Source organism: Humulus lupulus, chromosome 2 (assembly GCF_963169125.1).
Source record: "Humulus lupulus chromosome 2, drHumLupu1.1, whole genome shotgun sequence".
Lineage (NCBI taxonomy): Eukaryota > Viridiplantae > Streptophyta > Magnoliopsida > Rosales > Cannabaceae > Humulus > Humulus lupulus.
Window position 1 is genome coordinate 290023951 of NC_084794.1, and position 21067 is coordinate 290045017.

Below are 21067 nucleotides of genomic sequence, written 5' to 3' on the forward strand. Positions count from 1 at the left end.
AAAACAGTGTTCATTGTATGTCATTTTACCTCAGAATCAAAGGAAAGGGCCAGATTTTTGACAAGTCCTCGGCAGTCGCATCTTTTTCAGGTTCTCCCTGTAAAAGTAATCACACAAAAATCACAATGTAGAGTCATGAAATGGCTTTACAGAAAACAACAGGGTGGTATTAATGAGTGGAATACCTCAAAAAGAATGTGAGATGACACAACCTCATCCCATTCAGGATTTTTTGTAACTAGAAGGACAAGGACTATATCAAATCTACTCAATAAGGGACCAGAGAGTGCATTATTGATAGATAGAGCTAACAAAAAAGACATAAAGATATCATCAGTAGAAAGAGATTTGAACATAACTAACAAAAGACTAACACAACAGAAAATGATATTCATTGAAAATATTACATTAGAAAGTACCAAGGTTATCTACAATGGGGGAAAATTCATATTTAGTAATTTAACAAAATTAGTAAATACATAATCAAAATAATACATTGAGCAGGATCATAATGTCCCTTTGGAGTTGTTGCGCCAAAAATGATGGTCCTTGTACTTAGAGTTGTCACAAGACCAGCCTGAAAATAAAGGGAGAATTAAAGGAAAGTATTGGGACAAGTATTAGAATGAGCTGACACGAACATGGTAAGAGAATCACATGAAATTCAACAAGAAAATAATGAAAGTACAACTTCAAGCACTACGTCAGCAATTAATAATAATGATGAAATGTAATTTATGAACTGGGTTGTTAAGAGCACGTAAAGATACAACTTAAGTAAATGAGCAAATATAAAAATTAGTAATTTGATAATAAATTATAGGAACCTTCTATCTCGGCAAACCAAAATAACCCATCATGCAAATATTCAAAACACTGAATTGTCAACCCTGCATATTAGAGAGGGCTAGGGAACAATAGGAGACCGTATCAGAGATCAAATCAGGGGAGAACACAATTAGAAGCCCTATTTTACTTCCCCTCCACTCCCACAAATGAGACTTTCATAAACTTCTGTTATGATTGTAACCAAGCTAAAACACTATCATAGGCTGCAGTTTCAGTTAAAGTAGAATTAATTATCAACTTCAAAACAAATTTTCCAAAAACACCAGTACTCGTAGATCATCAAAGAATGTTACCTTGGCAACACATATAGTTTGATGTTCCATTGCTTCATGTATGGTTGCTCTATCATGTTCTCTCATGCTGTTAAAGAAAGTGATATTAAACTTGATATTTTCACACGAACAAAAAAACAGATGAAACTTATGAAAAGATTAAAATAAAATCATCAAATTATATATTCTTTTTTGTATAATGGTTTTGAAAATATCATTTAGATTGACTGAGGATGATACAATCCAAGCAATTTCCTATTCTGTAACTAGTAAAAATACTAAAACATGTTTAATTACAAAAAAGGAAAAAAACACATTAAGCAAGCGAAATTAAAAATTCAATGATGATATAATTATTGATTTAATTCATACAATATTTTATTAACAAGCAGAAACATCGTAATAGATTCCATGAAAAGATTAAAAAAATAAGTTAGGATTTCTTAATGTCGATGCTTTAGAAACCATGTGAACAAATGGCTTCTCTATGTATTGACATAAAATCAAAAAATATATTCATGCATATTATATTGAAGTGTTTCTAGAGAATGTTAATTGCATTTTTTGAGTTGTATGTCCATTCATCTTCAATTTTTCCTTAATGCTTTTATCTCTTTAATAAGAAATAGAATATCATATCAATGATACTACAAGCAATTCTAACAAGAAAAAAGATGAAGAGATTGAGAAAAGAAATCTAGTATATACAAGTAGGAATAATATCATGATGCACATCATGTTTGCTAGGTTTAGATAATTGCAAGCTAGAAAGAGTAGTTTCATTAGAAACCTTAGGGGCATCTCAAATACCTATCAAATTCATCTATGCAGCAAAGTCCTCCATCTGCTAAAACTAGGGCCCCAGCTTCCAACATCCATTCTCCTGCATATAGTAAAATTATTTAATCGAAATATTACCATTAATGTCTTACAATATTTAAATATGATATAATAGCTGATTGTTACAAGGAGAATTCCAGAAACATATAAAGAACAAAGATGTAGTATAGGTACAATTTGAAGCCAAGGAACTAAAACAACTTGTCACGAAAATACAAAAACATTCTATCAAAGACAGACTAAACCACCTTTATTTTAACATGCTTTCTAAAATATTAATTGTGAACACAGGGTACAAGCTTACAAGAACCCAAATTTAGCAAAAGATGAAGACAGAATATCACTACTTTCATGTCACAACCATCTGATCAGATTATTTAGCCCCATGGAAGCAAGAATTGGAGTTTTATGATGAAAGATTTGGTTATCAAAACAAAGATGTTCTCAATCATTGAGAGAGTTACTGACTTGAAGTGTGAGCAAAAGGGGAGATACAGAGAGAAAAGTAAGAGCAGAGACAATGAGATGGGGAACAGGACTAGGATGTGCAAGGTGGTGGCAAACCATGCAAAAAGTTAACGCAAACTAATCACAACTTCTGTCAGATTCCTTACTCCATGGATACAAGTTTAGGATGGAGAAATGAGAAACATACCTCCATCCTTGACTGTAGTGACAGTGAGTCCAGCACTAGTGCTTCCTAAGCCAGTAGTGACAACAGATCTGTTACTTAACTTTGCAACAAATTTCAAGAACTGAGATTTCCCGGTACCTGAGAAAATGTAATGACCCACTACTCTAGACTTTTTGGACCATTAACGAAACTATACATAAACTTACATTTTTACGAAAATACCATAATTTTATTGAGTAACTTGTAAAATAAGAGTTACTTACAAATAAATACTAAAAAGGATATGGGATCCCATTGTCTTTAAAAACAAAACATGATTTAAATGAAAAGAATTACATAAGAAATGCGGAAAATACATATAAAACCATAAAAGATAAAATAAGACTACATCCTCGAATCGAATAACGCTCGGCCCCTTGACTCCATTCACCATCGATACACATCCTCTAAGCGTCACGAATCTTACCGCCTCTAAAGCTATTTTCCTGCACATAAAACATAAAGGAATGAGCCTAATGCCCAGCTAGGAAAATCTAACACATAGTCATAAACATAAATTTCATAATAAACGTAAAGACATATCATAACACTTAATACATACACTTATTATAATGGCCATTATTACTTGGGGTCCCATAGACTAAACAAGCTTATGCCCATGAGATTAGTGGGGTCCTACTAGCTAAGTAGGCATATGCCCATAATCTTTTTGGGGTCTCGTTAGTCAAATAGGGCATAAGCCCAAGCCTACAAACATACACATACATAACATATTCATAACATATCATATTTCATAACATAACACATAAGCAATACACATATAGATTCTATCCTATTTTCCTTACCAAAGATACCAGGATATGATGGACTGAGTTGGGACTTTTGGAACACTCCTAAAACCATATGAGAAAGAGTGAGTCTTATGAAGAAGAAGAAATGAAAATGAATAGGAAGACTAAACCATTGAGAAATATGCTTACCACAACTTATGTGCTTAAGAACTTGGATTCCCTAACCAAAATAAGAATGAGGTTAGGGGACTGAGTAGAAGGCTTTGAGAAAGAAAATAACATGAAACAAATGAAATAGAGTTTCGGGTTTACCTCAAAGACTTGCAAGACCACTCTAACCACAACAGAAATACTATAGAACCTCACTTCCCAAAGTGTTTGATAAGCTTATGATGTTTAAGCTTATGATTTTCCCAAACCAGGTGTTTACACTCTCACACTCACTTAACACTAGCAGCTTCTGAACTTAGAGCAAAAGGTGAATAATGTCTGGGTACTATGTCCTATTTATAGAGTTTGGGAATGAAAGTATCTTGATTTTACTTGAATAAACATAATGGCTTTTTAGGTGAAAATCATTTGAATAATCGTTCAGCAGAGGCTGAAGACTCGTTCAAAAGATGCTGGACTTTTGAAGAAGTTTGAATGGCTGAAAGGAAAAGAATTCAAAAATGTTTGAATTTATGCTGGAGGAGGCGATATATCGCCCCCTGTAGGCGATATATCGCCTAGGCCAGTATGCCTGAGGCAACCGTGCATCGTCTCGTGTTTTCCGTATCTACGTGCTGCGATATATCGCCCCCTATAGCTGCGATATATCGGCACACGCTGAATATTTAAACACGAAATTACACATTTTTAGCTAAGTTTGAATGGAGTAAACAGCCTTGACTAAGCCTTCAACGTATTCAAAGCTGCTGACTGGCCCTATAACATTCAAACTTTACCCTTATTTAATTTAATCCTCAAAAATACTTAATCCTTAATTACCCATTCATAACATGTGCTTAAAATCCTATTAGTTGATATCTAAACCTTATAGTATAATAAATATAATCCTTAATTCTCTGTCATATAATCAAACCTTAGGTTATACTTAATATTCTTAAACTATAGGTTAAACTTAGAAAATCTATAAGTACTACTATGAGTGTCCAAATAATTCCCGGTCTGAACCAAAAATCCACTGTAACAAAGATAATACTATACACACTATAATACTACTAATTATTAGCTAAGTAAAGTTCTTGGACTCTACAGAAAAGCCTTAAAAAAAATTACTACATATATACATATACATGAAACTTTTTCAGTATAATGCTTTAATGATTACATACAGATTCAAAAAAAGAATCTGAACTCATTAGTAGTTGTTCACCAATGATAGTAATATAAATATATATATTTGGGTATATTGAAATAATAAGATAACTCCCACCTATATAATGAGCAAAATAAAAGGACCAGGAACCCCAAGGGAAGGGTAAAGCAACAAACAATTAAACTGAGCTGCTGTAATGACACACTACTCTAGACTTTTGGACCATTAATGAAACTATACATATAAATCCTTAATAAAACTTACATTTGCGAAAATACCATAACTTTATTGGAAACTTGTAAGTATAAGAGTCACTTTCATAAAATAAGTAGGGTATGGGATCCCATTGTCTTAAAAACAAAACATAATTTAAAATAAAAGGAGTTACATAATAAGTGCGGAAAAATACATGTAAAACCATAAAACAAGACTACATCCTCGAAAAATCGAACTCTCGACTCCTTGACTCCATTCACCACCGATACACATTCTCCCAAGCATCCACGAATCTTTCCTGCCACTATAGCTATTTTCATGCACATATAAACAAAAAGGAATGAGCCTAATGCCCAGCAAGGAAAATCTAACACATAGTTCATATACATAATTTCATAAGAAACATAAAAACTTAACATAACACTTTACACATACTATAATGGCCATTATTACTTGGGGTCCCATAGACTGAACAAGTCATATGCCCATGAGATTAGTGGGGTCCTACTAGTTAAGTAGGTCATATGCCCATAATCTATTTGGGGTCTTGTTAGTCATATGGGTCATATGCCCAAGCCTACAAACATACATATTCATAACATATTATATAACATATTTCATAACATAAAACATAAGATAACATAAGCATAAAACATATAGATTCTATCCTATTTTCCTTACCAAAGTTACCGGGATGTGAGGACAGAGTTGGGACTTTTGGAACACTCCTAAAACCATATATAACAGGGTGAGTAGATTTGAAGAAAAAGAAATGAAAGGAATGGAAGGACTAAACCTTTGAGAAACATTCTTACCAAAACGTTCTTGCTTAAGAACTTAGATTTCCTAACCAAAATAAAAATTAAGGTTAGAGGCTGAGTAGAAGACTACGAGAACTTAAAAGAAAAGTACAGAATTGAACTAGAGTTTGGGGTTACCTTGAAGACTTGTAAGACCAATCTACACCTCAAACTGAAATACTATAAAACCTTACTTCCCCAAGTGTTTGATAAGCTTATGATGACCAAGCTTATGATTTCCCCACCCAAGTGTTTAACTCTCACACTCTCCTAGCACTTGTAGCCTCTGAACTTAGAGTAAAAGGTGAATAATGGCTGGGTACTAGGTCCTTTTTATAGAGTTTAGGAATGAAAGGATCTTAATTTTACTTGAATAAAAATAATAGCTTTTTAGGTGAAAATAATTTGAATAATTGTTCAGTAGAGGCTGAAGACTCGTTCAAAAAGGTGCTGGACTTATCAAGAGGTTGAATGGCTGAATGGAAAACAAATTCAAAATGTTTCAAAATATGCTGAAGGAGGCGATATATCGCCCCCTGTAGGCGATATATCGCCTGGGCCAGTATGCCCGAGGCTGTCGTGCATCGTCTCGTGTTTTCCGTATCTATGTGCTGCGATATATCGTCCCCTACAGCTACGATATATCGGCGCACGCTGATTATTTAAACACGAAATTACACATTTTTAGCTAAGTTTGAATGGAGTAAACAGCCTTGACTAAGCCCTTAAACGTATTCAAAGCTGCTGACTGACCTCAGAGCATTCAAACCTTACCCTTATTAAATTTAATCCTCAAAAATACTTAATCCCTAATCACCCATTCATAACATGTGCTTAAAATCCTATTGGTTCTTATCTAAACCTTTTAGTATAATAAGTATTATCCTTAATATCAGCCATATAAATCAAACCTTAGGTTAACATTAATATTATTAAACTATAGGTTAAACTTAGAAAATCTACAAGTACTACTATGAGTGTCCAAATAATTCCCGGTCTGAACTAAAAATCCACGGTCATAAAGATAATACTATAAATACTATAATACTACTATCTAACTATCTAAGTAAAGTTCTTGGACTCTACAATTCTTCCCTACTAAAAAGAATTTTTTCCTCGAAATTTACTTACCAAATAATTCCAGATACCTGCCTTGCATGTCCTCCTCCAACTCCCATGTTGCCTCTCGTTCAGAACTATTACTCCATAGGACTTTGACTATAGGAAAGCTCTTGGACCGTAATTGCTTCATCCCCCTATCTAGGACGCTAACCGGTCGTTCCTCGTAAATTAAGTCTTTCTGGAGTGCTATTGTATCGTACTTGAGGACGTGAGATGGGTCTGACACATATTTGCATAGTATCGAAATGTGGAACACGTTGTAACTATCGGCTAGTGATGGCGGTAGGGCTAGTCTATACGCAACTGGTCCCACTTTGTCCAATATCTCAAAAGGACCTATGAATCGGGGACTAAGCTTGCCTTTCTTCCCAAACCGCTTGACACCTTTCAGAGGAGATATCTTCAGGAAGACTTGATCTCCGACTTGGAATTCCACATCGCGTTGCTTGGCATCCGCATAGCTTTTCTGACGGCTTTGAGCAACAAGCATACGCTGTCTAATAAGCGCTACTTCTTCTTGAGCTTGTCTAACAGCTTCGGGCCCTAGAAGCTGCCTTTCTCCTACTTCGTCCCAGTGCGACGGTGATCGGCACCTTCTTCCATACAACAACTCATAAGGTGTCATCCCGATCGTCGACTGGTAGCTGTTGTTGTACGAGAATTCGATCAGCGGCAGGTACTTATTCCATGATCCTCCGAAATCAAGTACTCACACGCGTAGCATATCCTCTAAAATATGAATCGTACGCTCGGACTGCCCATCTGTTTGAGGATGAAAACTTGTACTAAGGCTTAACTTAGTACCCATAGCTTGCTGTAAGCTTCCCCAAAATCTTGATGTAAAAACCGACCCTCTATCTGATACTATCGTCTTGGGGATTCCATGCAACCGTACTATCTCTTAGATGTAGATGTCTGCGTATTGGTCTCCCGTGTATGAAGTCTTAACAGGCAGGAAATGAGCCGACTTGGTTAGTCTATCTATTACTATCCAAGAGGAATCATGCTGCTTATTCGTCTTTGGCAGACCCGTCACGAAGTCCATGGCTATGTCGTCCCACTTCCATTCTGGCACGCTAAGCAGTTGCAATAAATCTGCAGGCTGCTGATGCTCCGCTTTCACTTGCTGGCATACAAGACACTTAGACACAAACTCTGCTATGTCCTTCTTCATCCCTGGCCACCAATAGATTGCGTTGATGTCATGAGTCATCTTGGTAGACCCTGGATGAATTGAGTACGGGGTACTGTGCGCTTCTTCTAGGATCGTCTTCTTAATACTTTGATCATTTGGCACGCATACCCGATCCTTATATCTCAATAAGCCTTTGCTAGATATTGAGAAATCTGTAGTCTTGCCTTCTCTGACTGCATCCATATGTGCTGCTAGCGTGTCATCATGTCTCTCACAAATCCGTATGTCCTCTAGCAGATTCGATTGGATAGACAAGTTAGCCAGCTTGCCTATAACTACTTCTATTCCAGCACTGATCAGCTCCTGCTGTAGCGACTTTTCTATTCCGGCTAAAGCTGCTAAATTCCCATAACTTTTCCTGCTAAGTGCATCGGCAACTACGTTCGCCTTTCCCAGGTGGTATAGGATTTCGCAGTCGTAATCCTTTACTAACTCCAACCACCTGCGCTGCCTCATGTTGAGCTCCTTCTGAGTAAAGAAGTACTTTAAACTCTTGTGGTCCGTATAAATCTCGCACCGTTCTCCGTAAAGATAATGGCGCCAGATTTTTAACGCAAAGACCACCGCTGCCAACTCCATATCGTGAGTTGGATAGCGCTGTTCGTACTCCTTTAGCTGTCGTGAGGCATAGGCTATCACCTTGTCATTTTGCATTAGTACGCAACCCAATCCTTGCTTCGATGCATCGCAGTAGACAACGAACTTATCGTTGGGTGTTGGTACACTGAGTACTGGTGTTGAGAAAAGCTTATCCTTAAGCGACTGTAAGCTTTCTTCACACTTATCATTCCAGTTAAACTTTTGTTGCTTCCGAGTCAGGTTGGTGAGCGGAGTGGCTATCTTAGAAAAACCCTCTACAAACTTCCTATAATAACCTGCTAGCCCTAAGAAGCTTCTTACTTCTGATGCATTCTTTGGTGTGGGCCAATCCTTCACGGCCTCTACCTTTGATGGATCTACTGCAACTCCATCTTTTGATATAATGTGCCCAAGGAACGCCACTTGCGAAAGCCAAAACTCGCATTTCTTGAACTTTGCGTAGAGTTGATGCTCCTTCAATCGCGTCAAAATCATCCTCAAATGTTCCTCGTGCTCTACTTCATTCTTGGAGTATACTAAGATATCGTCGATGAACACAACGACGAATTTATCCAAGTATTCTTTGAAGACCCTATTCATTAAGTCCATAAACGCGGCTGGTGCGTTAGTTAGACCAAAAGACATAACCAAGAACTCGTAATGTCCATAACGAGTCCTAAAGGCTGTCTTAGGAATATCTTCTCCCTTTACCTTGAGCTGATGATATCCTGACCGTAAATCGATCTTTTGAAAATACCGTCGTGCCTCGGAGTTGATCAAACAAATCGTCGATCCGAGGTAGCAGGTACTTGTTCTTAATCGTTACTTTGTTCAGCTCACGATAGTCTATGCACATCCGCATACTTCCGTCCTTCTTCTTCACGAATAGTACCGGAGCGCCCCATGGTGAATGGCTTGGCCTAATAAAACCCAAGTCTAGGAGTTCTTGTAGCTGCATCTTTAACTCCTTGAGTTCCGTAGGTGCCATTCGGTATGGTGCCTTAGAGATAGGCTCGGTGCCTGGTACTAATTCTATCGTGAAGTCTATTTCTCGAGTTGGCGGCAATCCTGGCAAGTCATCGGGAAATACCTCTGGAAATTCTTGTATAACACGGACGTCTCCAACCTTAAGTGGTGTCTCCCTCTCCACATTCGTGATGCTGGCTAGGAATGCTTGACATCCTTTCTCCATCATCAGTTGAGCTTTGAGAGATGATAATAACGGGGTGCGCAATCCTGAAGCTTGTCCCATGAAGCATCGTCTCTGGCCGTCAGGAGTCTCAAACATCACTTTCTTGCGTTTGCCGTCGATCGTTGCGCCATGCCGTGCTAGCCAATCCATGCCTAGTATTACGTCAAAGTCCTTGATCACTAGCTCTATCAGGTCTCCTTCTAGTTCTATGTCCTCAATCTTGATCGGTACGCCTCGTACTATTCGTGATGATAGAACTACTTTGCCCGAAGGCAACTCGGTTACAAACCTAGTTCTAAATCTTTCACAAGGTTTGCCTAGTTTTTCTATCATTCCTAACGAGATATACGAATGAGTGGCTCCCGAATCACATAATGCATAACATAAGTTATTGAGGATAGAAACCTGACCTGTGACCACCTTGTTGCTAGCATCAGCCTCTCCTTGGGTTAAAGCAAAAACCCTAGAAGGAACCATCTTTTCGTCCTTCTTCCCTTCTGGCTTTTGCTGAGGACAATCTCTTTTACGATGCCCTTCTTGACCACAGTTGAAACACTCCTTGGTGTTGGCGCGGCATTCTCCAGGATGCTTCTTCTGACACTTAGCACATGGCGGGTATTCCACGTAGCCTGGCCTATTCCCTCCGTTATTCGTAACCAAAATAAAAATTAAGGTTAGAGGCTGAGTAGAAGACTATGAGAACTTAAACGAAAAGTACAGAATTTAACTAGAGTTTTGGGTTACCTTGAAGACTTGTATAACCAATCTACACCTCAAACCGAAATACTATAAAACCTTACTTCCCCAAGTGTTTGATAAGCTTATGATTTCCCCACCCAAATGTTTAACTCTCACACTCTCCTAGCACTTGCAGCCTCTGAACTTAGAGTAAAAGGTGAATAATGGCTGGGTACTAGGTCCTTTTTATAGAGTTTAGGAATGAAAGGATCTTAATTTTACTTGAATAAAAATAATAGCTTTTTAGGTGAAAATAATTTGAATAATCGTTCAGCAGAGGCTGAAGACTCGTTCAAAAAGGTGCTGGACTTATCAAGAGGTTGAATGGCTGAATGGAAAACAAATTCAAAATGTTTCAAAATATGCTGAAGGAGGCAATATATCGCCTGGGCCAGTATGCCCGAGGCTGTCGTGCATCGTCTCGTGTTTTTCGTATCTATGTGCTGCGATATATCGTCCCCTACAGCTGCGATATATCGGCGCACGCTGATTATTTAAACACGAAATTACACATTTTTAGCTAAGTTTGAATGGAGTAAACAGCCTTGACTAGGCCCTTAAACGTATTCAAAGCTGCTGACTGACCTTAGAGCATTCAAACCTTACCCTTATTAAATTTAATCCTCAAAAATACTTAATCCCTAATCACCCATTCATAACATGTGCTTAAAATCCTATTGGTTCTTATCTAAACCTTATAGTATAATAAATATTATCCTTAATATCAGCCATATAAATCAAACCTTAGGTTAACATTAATATTCTTAAACTATAGGTTAAACTTACAAAATCTACAATTACTACTATGAGTGTCCAAATAATTCCCGGTCTGAACCAAAAATCCACAGTCATAAAGATAATACTATAAATACTATAATACTACTTTCTAACTAGCTAAGTAAAGTTCTTGGACTCTACAACTACATTACTCAAGCCAAACAAGAATAAATTAACAAGGACTAGAGAAGAATTTTCAGCTTTGAAAAACTATTTTTATTAGAAAAATTAATAATGGTTGGGCAGTTTTCTATTTTTCAAGGAAAATTTCATTAATTCTAATTTTCTGTAGTTATAATTAATGTAGCTAATTCATGTGTTACCCGAAAAGACAAGTTATAAAATGGTGTGCAATCCATATCTAAATTGTTATAAGGGAGAAAATACCTCTTATACTAATAACCTTTAGAATAACACCCAATAAACACATCAAGAGCACAAGAACATATCAAAAGCATCAATACCAATATTTAACATGGTTTGGCAAATATTGCATTTGTCCATGGATCCAACCAGCAAAGAAATGTCTTCTATTGAGAAAATAAAACCCTAAAGTTTTAAACTATTCAAGTCCAGTCCTGGAGCTTTCTTCTATACTTTCTTGCTCTCAAAATTTCTCTCTAAAATTTATATTTTCCCACCCTTAGACTATTTACATTAGTTATCCTACCCATTATTTGCATTAAAGGACCACTCAATACAATACTATGGATAAATTGTTTGTAATAACCCTAATTGTATTGTACAGGAAAATTCATATAGGTTACAGGCTTTAGACATTCATAAAATATCATGAATCAGTTAGACAAAATACAATGGTGTTCTTATTTTTCTAGATTTAAGTGATTGTTAATTTCCTATCAGAATTTTGAAGAAAAGAAAGCTTCTTCAACTGAAGCATAGCATAAATGCAGTAGTCTTTAATTTATAGAATTTTATTTAAGTAATGAACCCTATAAGTATGCAATGAAAATCGAAAAGGTACCTGGGTCTCCAACCAAAAGTAAATGAGACTCTCCTCGTACCTTGGTTCCAGAAGCATCAACATGTTGCACACCTCCAATAAGTGTTAATGCAACTAAGTTGAAAAAAGAGAAGGTGCTGCTAGTGAATGTTTAACAGTCATTCAAAATCTTTAACTTAAGATAAACAAATCATGAATTTATATGAGAAAGCTATGTACCTGCAAGCTTTATAGTGAAGAGTCCAAAAATTTGTGGACAAACACCTTGTAATATTGCATTTCTTTCTGAATAATTTTCATTAAAAAATATTGAAGTCATAACAGTCTTACATATAAGGGGGCCTAGTTTCCAATATTTTCTTTTTTAATGAAGATCTCTAATTGATTGATGCTGAAGAATTGATAGAAGAACACTCATTTATAAAATGATATATAGTAATCAACGATGCCTTACCTTTCAAAGGGGTATCCTTAAACTCGTTCCAAAATTGATTGAATTTCATAATGACATCATGAGGAATAGTAATATCCGATTTCAGCTCATTTGTTCTCCTAAATATGTGTATAAAAAGTATGTCAAGTGCATATAGTAACCAAAGCTTCACTCCAAAAAACAGAAAGAAAGAAAGAAAAAAATTTCTAACCAATTTTGATACTTAGATAAGTTGAAATACAAAACTGTTTTCTACTTTATGGTTTTTTCCAAAAACCTATTCGCATTATTTTAATATAGAAATATATTTGTAAGTTTGTAACAAGTTTTGAGCCTCTTTTCAGTATCGGTAGTTATTTCAATCTATCTGATACTACTTTAGCATCCCTTAAAAGAGTTACCACCAAATCATTTTCTATCCCTTCGAAACATCAACTAGCTGCATAAGTGAAATCCCATGCATCATAAGAAAGATGGGATCAAGGTTCACCAAGGCTAAGCAGAGTTTATGAAATTAAAAGAACTACCTCTCTTTAGTACCATGTATGACTCCAATGGAACAACAACCATCTCAACAATGAAAAATGTTTCTTCTTTCAAACAGAGCTATTACATTTACATCACATGATTAGCAATCAACACAGGATCAAGGTCGCAGTGAACATCTTTTTAAGTCAGGCGACCACCTTGCAGTTAAGACCCCAGTGACTATAACGTCATCTGTAAAGCAACATATCATTACCACCATTATGAACACAATGGAATTAAAAAGGATAAATTATAAAGCAAAATCTGATGCAAAATTAAATAGGAAAATATCAACCATATTTGAGAAACTTCACCTACAATATAAATATAATTAGTTGATAGATTCAATATAGGGAAACACTTACAATGTCAAACATACTTTTGAGAACATCAAATTATACAGCATGTCTAATAAATTTTTATTGATTTATTGTAGAAACTGGTACTATAAATTTGGATTGCTCTTTATCCAGCTAATAAAAAGTTCTACCTTGGATTTGAATAAACATAATTTCATACTCTTATATATCAAACTGGTAGACACAAATTACTTCTAAAATTAAATTTCTCTTGAAGTTTAAATTGTATTATCACAAGTCCCTAAACTCATTAATAAATTATTATACTATTCTTGGTCTAGCAGTTAGAAATCTTCCAATATTTGGGAAGGAAAGGTGGCGTGCTTTCCATCCACATTATTGTCATTTTCTAAAATCTGGATCAAACATAGTAAAAGAAATTTGTAAGATCATTTATGATATGAATTAAAGTTCAGGAAGATATTAAGAGAGCTAAGGAGGTTCTATGATATCTGTTGAATAAGTTATACTTTAATTTGTATGAACAAATAACTGTAAAGCAAGAAAAAGTGTCCGAATAATTCATAGTGATGAATGAAATGAATACTTCACACTACGCAAATTGTTTGTCGATATATATTTAAAAATCATCCATCAGCTGCATGATTAAAATATTTCACATTATCTTTGTCAAACAAATCAAAATGGCATTAAACCATCATTCAAGGCAATACGCAAAATAGAAATAGATGTTTCTAAACAAGTCACTTTTCAAATTCTAAAAGAGTAGACATTTGATTATTCTAACTAATTAGAAATGCCAATAAAAGAGGCTCCTCCATTGATAGAGCAAAGGAGAACTTGGTACAAAGAGAGGGCTGACCTGCAAGAGCAAGCTACGGGACCTGCAAGACTGAAGAAATGCAGATTAGAAATGTAGATTAGAAACAAATGTTCGATAAAACAGAGCAACAATCTACACAAAACCCACACTGTAATAACAAAAACAAAACAAGCTACGGGAAGACATGCAAGAGGGCTGACCTACAAGAGCAAGCTACGGGAAACACCGAGAGACCGAGAGAGATAGGTCTACGGGAAACCGAGAGAGATAGACCAGGAACGGACCAAGAACGGAAAGACTAAAGAACGATTGAAGATTGAAGGGACCGAGAGACCAGGAAGGGAAAGACCGAAGAATGATTGAGGAAATGGGTATAGGGGAAATGGGTACATGGGTTGAAAAAAGTTAAGTCATTTGGCGGTACTTTATTTTAAGTTACCGCCTGAAATTTTTTTTCACTTACAATTACTCTTTTTAAATTCTATTATAATGATGTGTTATGGTAATGGGTGTTTGGTGTAGTGCTTATTTCATGGCTTCGAGCCACATTTCCTTTTCAGGGCTAGCCATTGCCTGTTTGAAATACAACGGATCCTCATCACTAGTGTCACCAATAACCATATTGGTTTCACCATCCAAACCATAGCGAACTGGGTTCCTAGAAACCCTCCCACTATGACGAGGCTCTGTGACTATTTGCTCAGGAACAGTGGTACTTTCTTCATTTAAATCGACTTGCGTCGGTTGGACATGAAGAGTGGGAATTTCATCATCAACTTGCATTGATGACGATGGAACAATTGTTGGAGTCAATTCTTTAACCATCTCCTCTAAAACTACTTTGCTGAGAGGTTTAAAGTTCTGGACATAGTCATTTTCTAGAAAAGTAGCATTTGTAGAAGTAAACAATTTCTTTTCTGAATGACTATAGAAAATTCCACCCTGAGTACCTTTAGGATAGCCAACAAACATGCAAACCTCAGTTTGCAGTTCTAGCTTTCCCTCCTTTTTCCTCAGGACGTGAGCGGGACACCCTTAGATTCTATAATGGCGTAAACTAGGTTCACGACCATTCCAGCATTCTGAAGGTGTTTTGGGGATTGATTTTTGACGGCACAACATTGAGAATGTCATTCGCAGTTTCAATTGCATGTCCCCAGAACGAAGTTAGTAGAGTTGAGTAACTAAGCATGCATCTAACAATTTCCAATAAAGTTCTGTTCCGGTGTTCCACTACACCATTTTGTTGCGGAGTACCTGGGGTAGTAAGTTTTGATAAAATCCTAAGTTCAGTTAAATAATCTTGGAACTGCATATCCAAATATTCTCCACCCTTGTCAGATCGCAAGATCTTTAACGTTTTACCTAATTGGTTCTGAGCCATTGCTAGAAATTCTTGAAACTTTGAAAATGTTTCTGATTTCCTATGCATTAGGTAAAGACATGAGTATCTAGAGTAATCATCAATGAAAGTGATGAAATACTTAAAACCACCCCTGGCTTGTACATTCAAAGGTCCACAAACATCTGAATGCACAAGACCAAGTGGTTCTTTGGCCCTATCACCCTTTGCAGAGAATGGACGCTTGGTCAGTTTGCCTTCTAGACAAGATTCACTGACAGGTAATTCACCTAAGGTGAGTTCCCTCAAAGGTCCATCCTTTATAAGTCTTTGAATCCTATCATAGCCAATGTGACCTAGTCTCAAGTGCCATAAATACGTCATATTATTGTTATGAGTCTTTTGACGTTTATTGGTCCTAGGTTTAGCTACTTTGAATAAATCATTATTAAGAGCGAGGGGTTCGCTAGGTCGCAGAATATAAAGCCTGTTTTCTAAACGTGCAATACACAATTGTGATCCATTGAAAGAAATAAATATCTTAAAACTTGTGAAAGTCATAACAAATCGTTCTAATTGCAACATTGATAACTCTACATAATAGAGTTATTTTACCACTTTTTATGTGCTAATTGTTGCTTAGTACTTGAGTTCTTAATTGATTTATTAAGTTTTTAAGTAATTTTGCATTTATTAGTCTTATTGTAATTTTCTAGATTTTTATATGTTTTTATAGATATTTTATTGTGTTATGTTGTAATTGAATTAGTTAAAATTAGTATTGTTAGTTTGAATGTTAAAAATATGATTTTATTGAAATGAAATGTTATGTAAATTAAATTTTAATTAATGTTGGGAGTTATATGGTATATTTTATTAATGAAAATATTTAATTTTAATTTAGTTTATAATTTATTTTGTAGGAAAATTATTTCATTTGTGGCTCTTGAAAAGCAAGGAAATCAAAAGAAAGGTGGTAGTTTTGAAAGAAAATAACAAGAAATTTGGCATTTTCAAATGGGCCAATGCCTCAGCCCAGGCCCATTTTCAGTCTCCCCTTGTTGTCTCCAGCCGTGGCCATCAACGCCCAACAAAGTCACAAGCCAGCTGCCCACCAAAGTCTTCTCCTCAGCATCCATTTACTTCTCCCCAGCCATGGCCATGCAGCTTCATCACCGCCTGAAGCTCCAACAAGGCCAGCCGTGGCCCAATTCATCAGCCAGCCCCAAAGCCCAGTTGGGCCCAATCCAAGACAGTCTCCTCCCTGCCATCCCACCACTCGGCCTAGCCCACAAGTCCACACGCATGCCAGCCGCCTGCCACCAGCAGCCTAATAGCTGCATTTTGTCATTTTTAGCCTAAAATTGCCTAAGTGTACCATGTGTCCCCTATGCTCAAAATGCCACTTTTTACCCATTTTTCTACACATTTTTTACCACAACATCATTATTACACCCTATAATTTACCTCTACATACCATATTTATTTATTTAATTAAATTAATCAATTTAATTAATTTAAATTGATTATTTTAATAATCTTGTTTTGGCTATAAATATGGAGTTTCAAGACCATTTTAGGGTGCTTAATTTTTGGTTACCATCTTCTTTTCTCCCATTTCTCTCTACCATTCTCTCTTCCATTTTGGGTTTTTCAAGAGCATTTTGCAAGTATGTATGTCATTTATTTTGTAATTTTTACTCTAGTTATGTGCTTCTAATCTTTTTCATAAGATTATTAAGACCATGATGAAGCAACTTGTAACTAGGTAATGTTTATGTTGTATGTTGATTTCCCTTGTAATGCAACAAGTTTATGGATTTTTCTTCTTCATATATGTCTTTCATCTTTAATATCTCATATTTTAGATTGTTAGATAATATACACTTTGTTCTTCATTTTTGCAAAAAACATAATATTCTTTGTGTAAGATGTGTCATTAAATTGTACACATCCATGCTTAGAACAAAAATATTATGTTTTGACTTATAAATAATGTTAATTGATTTATTTGTTATTTCATTAGATTGATTTACACTAAATGCTTTGAAATTATAATTTTGAAAAGTGAAGAAAAATTTTATCCTTTTAGAAATAATTTGTGCTTAAAATTATAAATCTATTTAGAAAATGATAGTTTGATTTATTTTAACCATCACTAAAACTTGGGAATCAATGTACTTATAAATATTATTAAACTTATATTTTGTAGATTCTAATCCTTAATAATCTTATTTTACCATCTTGTGTACAATTATTAATTTATGTTTATATATTGCCTTTAATTTCTTTATTATTATCTTTTATTTTATTTTTATTGTTACAAATTCTCATCAATCTTTGGGGCTAGGTTAAAATTTATTAATTTTGGTTTAAAATAGTTTTCTTTTCAATTTTAGACAAATCCTTTGGGTTCGATCTCGTGCTTACACAAACACTATATTCCATATATGATTCATACGCTTGCGAGTTATAAATATTTAAAACATACCTGTTTTGGGTCCATCAAGTTTTTGGCGCCATTGCCGGGGAGTTGCAAGAGAAAAGAAACGAAATTTATCTCAAGGTTAGTGAATTCTTCTACTAGTTATTTTAATTTTTTGCACTTAAAAAAAACTAAAAAATATATATCTATAAAAACTAAAAAAAAGATAAAAAGAAAATTTGGGACGGTTCTACCACCCATAAAAAAACTTACTTATATATTTATATTTATTGTATTTTTTTTAGTTGACGGCACTTGTGCCTCCTATCTATCTTTTTAATTTTTATAGTTGATGGCACTTGTGCCTCCTTATTTTGTTATAAGTTTGTTGTAATTTATCTTGTTGTTATTTTTATTTTTTATTTTTGCTAGTTACTAGTTGATGGAAATTTTGCTTCCTAGTCTTTTATCTTATGTTTTAGTTGATGGCACTTGTGCCTCCTAATTTTTACCTTATCTTTGTTATGGTTGATGGCATGCTATGCCTCCCTACTCTTGCCTAATTTTTGATAATCTTACTTAATTTTATCTTATTCTTCTTTGTCTTTTATCATATTATCGGGTAAGTGTTTAATATCTTAACATTGTTTTTATTTTCTTAAATTTATTTTCTTGTTATTTTTTTCTTAATTGTCATCTTACAAAAAAAATATTTAGTTTGTCATCAAGTTTTTCCCATATGGATCATTTTAAGTATAGTTGGAATTCTGAGTACAACTATTATGAGCACTCAAATTTAAATTATGGAGAAAATAATGATATATATGATATGCATGAATCTTTTGATATCCATTTTGCCCCCACCTATAATCCAAATTTTTCATGGAATCATACCCAGTCTCCAATAGGGCATGAATTCAACATGCATAATCAAAGTCATGCCCAATCCGACCTATCATATCCCATTCAACAAGAAACAAGCCAATCTTTAGAGGATACCCTACAACAATTCTTGCAATCAACCTACCAAATTTTACTAGCCCAGTCTCAGTCGATCTCAAAAATTGAGACAATAATAGGACACCTTGCAATAGTTATAGAGTCGAAACAATAAGTTTACCCCAACCAACCCATTCTCAATCCAAATAGTCAAATTGAAAATGAAAAGGAAAATGAAGCTATTGAAGAACTTGTAATATGCATCCAATCCCCTAATAAAACCAAAGAGTTGGATGAGATAATTTTTCGAGGCTCATAAGGAACATGAAAAAGATATAATTACATTTCAAGAGCCCATAATTGAACAAATTTGTATATTCACTCAAAATGAAAAGGAGTCTAATATAGATATGCGATTTTCTTATTTTATTGATATTCCATTAAAATTGTATATTTCTAATTTTCTTGTAGGTGTGATGTTATCAATTATTATTTATGGCATTTGCATCAAAGTCATAACTCACCCTACTAATGAAATTTTACACCATCGATTGGGTGTAGGTTACAAAAAAAATTATAGTCGAGCTAAAGACTATAAACTAAAGCGCTTTGTGGGAGGCAACCCATACTTTAATGTTTCATTTTATATTTCACTTGTTGTTGTGTGTTTTTTGTTTCATGTTTTTCAAATTCCAAAAAGCTTGAAGGTAACTTCTTGCCCAAAAAGAAAAGAAGAGAAGAAAACAAAAGAGCCAAATCAAGGAAGCATTCATCAAAGGGAGTAGTTCTTAATTTTTTCTATTTTATTAAACATTGAGGACAATGTTTCATTTAAGTTTGGGGGTAATGTGTATGTATTTTTCTTCGTGTTTATGTGTTTTTATTTGTGTTTATGCATTTTTTTCATTTGTTGTAAAACCCAAAAAAAAAATTATTTTCTTTGTTTGTTTTTTCTTTTTTTGTTTTTATGTCATTTTCATTTGTTATATAATGTTAAAATATATATATATATATTCTTTGTTTTGTTTGAAAAAAATATATTGGTGATTTTCATTTTCTAATTATAAGAATTTTGATTGAAATTGTTATTAGTTCTTAGAAAAATATAAATAATTATTAAGCTTTACTTTTAATTTCAAAGTAGTTTTGTTTAAATATATATTTTTCATAATATGTCACTTTTCTATTCTATTCGAATTTGTGATATTTTGATATAGTTTATTTAAACATTAAATTCTTTAAATCTCTAAAAAAAATTTGAAAAATCCTAGAATTTGCTTGATCAACTCTTGAGATTTAATTTATTTTTGTTTGCATAAGCTTGTCTAATGTTCACATGATTTGATGTTTTTGTTAAATATTTATTTTGAAAACAATTTAACTTTTTAATTAATAACATAAGTTTTACTTTTATTTGTGATTTTCTTTAAACTATTTCCATTATATAATTTTTGACGAAAACATTTGATATCACCAATTAAAAAAATGTGTGTTTTTTTAATTTTTCTTTTGCTCGATGACTAGAAAAATATTAAGTTTGGAGGTGTGATAACTCTACAAAATAGAGTTATTTTACCACTTTTTATGTGCTAATTGTTGCTTAATTCTTGAGTTTGTAAGTAATTTTGAATTTATTAGTCTTATCATGATTTTATATACTTTTGTGTGTTTTTATAGTTCTATTATTATAAAATGTTATAGTTTAATTATTTAAAATTAATATTGTTAAGTTGGGAGTAAAAAGATGCAATTTTGAGCTTAAATGTTTAAATTAAGTTAAGTTTTAATTTTTTCAATGAACTAATATAATTTATTTTATAATTGAAAATATTTGAATTTGATTTAATTTATGTTTATTTTGTAAGGAGTAAGTTGTATTTTTTTTGGCTTTGAAAAGTAAAGAAAAGAAGGGAAAAAAAGTGGCAAAATTGAAAGAAAATAACATGAATTGTGGCATTTTTCCTCTT

The 21067-nt window shown here is 34.2% G+C and overlaps 1 pseudogene; it reads right to left on the reverse strand.

The window, feature by feature from the left end:
* Positions 1-25: 25 nt before the first annotated feature.
* Positions 26-17079, reverse strand: LOC133815666 (probable DNA helicase MCM9; annotated as a pseudogene).
* Between the last annotated feature and the right edge of the window lie 3988 nt (positions 17080-21067).